Source organism: Physcomitrium patens, chromosome 22 (genome assembly GCF_059467195.1).
Source record: "Physcomitrium patens ecotype Gransden chromosome 22, ASM5946719v1, whole genome shotgun sequence".
NCBI classification, from domain to species: domain Eukaryota; kingdom Viridiplantae; phylum Streptophyta; class Bryopsida; order Funariales; family Funariaceae; genus Physcomitrium; species Physcomitrium patens.
The window spans coordinates 14,485,156-14,489,872 of NC_143431.1; positions in this window are offsets into that span (position 1 = coordinate 14,485,156).

Consider the following 4,717-nt stretch of genomic DNA (forward strand, 5'->3'; position numbering starts at 1 on the left):
CAGTCTTTGGAATCTTCCAATCCATGATTGTTTGGACTTTCTTAGAATCCATCATAAGACCATCATTTGAAATGATGTATCCTAAAAAGTCAACTTGAGTAGTGTGAAATACACACTTTTCCATCTTGGCGTACAATCCTGCATCTCTGAGTTTTTGTAATACTTGACGAACATGTATTTCATGTTCTTCAACATTCTTAGAATAAATCAGGATATCGTCTAGGTAGCAGACGACAAAATTGTCTAAGAATTCACGAAATACATCATTCATGAGATGTTAAAAAGCAGTTGGTGCATTCGTGAGTCCAAAAGGCATGACATTATATTCAAAATGCCCGTACCTGGTTCGAAACGCAGTCTTCCATTCATCTCCTTCTTTGATCCGTACTAGATTATATGCTCCTCTTAGATCTATTTTTGTATAGATCTTAGCTTGATTTAACTGGTCAAGGAGTCCTGATATCAAAGGTAATGGATACCTGTTCTTGATTGTGATCTTGTTGAGTCCTCGATAGTCAACACACATTCGTAAAGATCCATCTTTTTTCTTTACGAATAAAATTGGAGCTCCTGCTGGAGATTTTGAATGGCGTATGAAATTCTTCGCTAAATTCTCGTCAATATATGTCTTGAGTTCAGCCAACTCATCTTGCGATAAACTGTAAATTGGTCCAAATGGTGGCTGAGTTCCTTCCTTGAGATCGATTGAACAATCGTATGGGCGATGCTCAGGAAGAATATCTGCATTCTTTTTCTCAAAAACGTCTTGATAATCCTGATATTGACTTGGAATGCCACTTGAAGTCTTTACGCTTTCAGAAATAGGTGCAGCATAAATAGCAAAAGTTGATCCTTCTTTTGCTGCGTGTATAAATGCTTTTGCACCTATAGGTGTGAGTTTTACTATACTAGACTCATGGTTTTTTACTTGGTTAATAGAACTGTTATTAATGCTCTGAGGAAAATCAAGTTTACGAGAAATCCAATCTATTCGAGGATTATACTTTTCTAACCATGATAAGCCTAAAATTACTGGATTAGAGGGAGATCTAATTATATTAAAAATTACGCAACTACTATGACCATTTATTACTACATCTACAGGAAGTGTTTCGTGAGTTACATCTCCAGAAGACAACGGACGACCATCTATGACTTCTACGTGTACAGGTTTAGTTTTTTGTATTAATGATATTCTATGACATCTAGCAAATTCTTCATCTAAAAAACAAGATGAGGCTCCTGAATCTACCAAGACAGAGGCTTTGTAATTATTAGGTCCTAAACGCACATCTATTATAAAACAAGGAGATGGTTCTGAGGAGAGGATAGGACCTTTATTAGAAGTTGTACAAGATTCCAGCCGCACGGTCCCTATTGTAGCTGGACGTACTCGTTTTCCGACATACTGTCTTCTTTGACAGCCGTACTCCTCATTTTGTAGTTACGCCGCTTCTTTGGACAATGTTGAGCAGTGTGCTTAGGTTCTCCACAATATAAGCACAATCCTTCTTGTCGACGACGAGACTTTTCTTGCTCAGTAAGAGGTTTGAAACGTACCGCATCAATTTGCATATCCTCTACTTCTGAAGGTATGTGTTGAAGAGACGTCGGTGTTGCCATTGAATTGTAGTAACGTTGAGGCCCACTTGTGCGACTCTCGGATCGAAATTCAAAAAGTCGATTGTCGCACTTCACAGCAAAGTCAATTGCTTGACTCAATGTTTGAGGATCAGGTAAATTAAGCATCAATTTCTTTACCTCATATTGTAATCCGTAGAGAAATTGACTCACAAGTGCGGCATCATCCCACTTGATATCAGTTGCAAGTTGTCGAAATTGCGAAGCATATAATGTTACTGATCGATTGCCTTGTCGCAAAATACGGATCTTGTTGGTTGCAACACGAATTACATCATGTTCTCCAAGCATGGATCGAAACTCCGCCAAAAAAGCCTTTAGATTATCCAATATTGGATCTCGTCGTTCAAGAAAAGATGAAAACCATGACAATGCTGAACCTGAAAGAAGTGTACTAATGAATCTTACTTGTGACCCTGGAGTTGGATAGCTCTGGGGTTGAAGTTCAATCACTAGTTGGACCTGATTGATGAATCCTCGAAACTTGGATCTGGTACCATCAAACTTCTCGGGCAAGGCAACTCTCGGTTCTCTAACACTCGAAGGGTGTTCCATTCTGGGAGAAGGGACATGGTTTGGTGCAGATGTTGAAGCAGCCCCAATCATCTCTATATCTTCACTTCCTACCATTCTTGTTGCTCCTTGTGGTGGTAAATTGAGTTGATGCATCGCAAGCATTAACTCCCTCAATTGTTCTTGCATCTGTGCCATTGCACTCTTCATTTCAACAAGCTCTGCCATAGTAGCACTTACAAAAGAGAAGATGTCTAATAACGCTCAAAACAAATAGAAGAGAGGAATTGATAACAAAGAAAATACTAAGAACAATATCAGTTTAAAAGAGGGTAATCCGCAACTTCTAATGCGCTTATGTCTTATCAAGAAAAAGGGGTAATCCACTCTTAATCAAGAAAAGACAAAGCTCTGATATTGTAAGTGTACTCTTGTCAATCTGTCAAGGACAAGAACTCGATGAAAGCTAAAGAGTAAGTGAGACTTTTCTCAAAAAGAAATAGGACAAAATAGAAATATGTATATTAAGAAAGAAACTGGAATGGCTATTGCCAAAATACAAGAAAACTAGAGACCCTTGAAACTAGACTAGAAGCAAGAAAGGAGTTGACAAGAGTGAAGAGGGCTTCACTCTTGCCTCTATATATACTATCTAACTAGAAGCCACGTGGCGATGTTCTATAAGACCTCCAATAATTGTTGACTTTCTAGGCCACATGCCTTTGCTTGCAAGGCAAGTTTTCTATGGATGGACCACGTAGTTAGCTTGTTCTTTAAGCTTCCAACATGCGTGGCACATGGCTAACTTGTTGACCAAGTTTCTAACCTAAAAGTCAACTATAGACTCCTATAAAGTCAAAGCAGCGTCTATGAAGCTTCTAAGAAGCTTCTCTAGAAGATATTATACAATTAACCTACTTTTACATACTTTTATCTATTCATATAGGTAATTATATGTATGTCCGTGACAACAAGTAGACAATAGAGGGGCAACTCTTGCAGATCTTCAAGCTCTTATGAATAGTGTACGAAAGGAGATTGCATTTCTTCGCAATCCAAGTAAAGAACCTCAAATTGATCTAGTGACCGAAGAAGCTAGACGCGAAATTCATATCCTACAACAAGAGATTATTCGACTGAGAGAAGCAAGACATGTATCACATACGACCCCTATGAATACTTCAAGGATTAGTACGAAAGAACCAAAAGTGAGTATGCCAGACAAGTTTGACGGAACAAGAGTCAACTTCCAAGGTTTTGTGCAACAAGTACGGCTTTACCTACGCCTATACCCTTCTCGTTATCCCAATGGATTTACCCAGGTTGTTTTCATAGGTACTCTTCTATCAGGAAATGCTCGCTCTTGGTTTGCTCCACTATTGGAAAAGGATTCTCCAATATTGTACGACCTAGAGGCTTTCATAGAGAGACTTACTGCTGCGTTTGGAGATAGCGATCGAGAAAGAGTGGCTGAAAGAAAGATACAAAATCTGCGACAAGGATTACGTTCTGCTGCAATCTATGCTGCAGAATTTCAACAGCTTACATGTGATCTTGATTGGAATGATAAGGCTTTCATGACACGATTTTGATATGGACTGAGAGATGATGTCAAGAACTTATTGATCACCATGCCTAAGGCAGATACTTTAGAAGAACTTATATCTCAGGCAATTATTTGTGACAACCGCCTCTTTGAATTACGATAAGAAAGACGATCAAGCTGGAGAAATGATGGAGCATTTGCTACATTTTCAAAAGATCCAGAGAATCACTCCACAGATCTTGAACCCATGCAAATTGATGCGGTACGTTTCAAACCCCTCACAACTGAGGAAAGGAAGCAACGGTTTGAACAAAACTTGTGTTTATATTGCGGAGAAGCGTGCCATAAAGCTGTAGATTGTCGGAAGAAACAAAAGCCTCAAACAACAAGACTCAGGAGTACAAGCATGCAGGAAAATAAGGACGCCTAGCCACAATAAGGACCGTGCGGCTGGTCATCTCAACATCCAAAATTAATCAAGGTCCCTTTCTCTTTGCTCAACCTTCAGATTGTTTTATGGTACCTTTACATCTGGGTATTCAAGAACTACAAGTCGATGCTTTATTAGACTCGGGTGCATCCGCTTGCTTTATAGATGAAGAGTTTGCCAAGCTTCACAATATTTCTCTTGTAAAGAAACTTAAGCCTGTCCATGTAGAAGTCATAGACGGACGACCATTGTCTTCAGGCAATGTTATCTATGAAACTAAACCATTGAAGGTACGTCTTCAAAACCATGAGAGCAATATTGTGTTTAATGTTATCAAGACCCCTTCATGTCCTATCATTTTGGGACTATCTTGGCTTGATAGATATAATCCATTGATAGATTGGAAGTTGCGGAAAGTGACATTTCCAACAAACTCCTTGAAGGTAGAATCTGCCAAGACAATGTCTAGAAACAAATCCTTGTTTATAGGTGCAAGGGCTTTCATGAAGGAAGTCAAGAAAAATACAGTTCTTGTCATCTTCGCAACTCCACCTCGAGAAGATGCAACTCCGACTCGAGAAGATGCA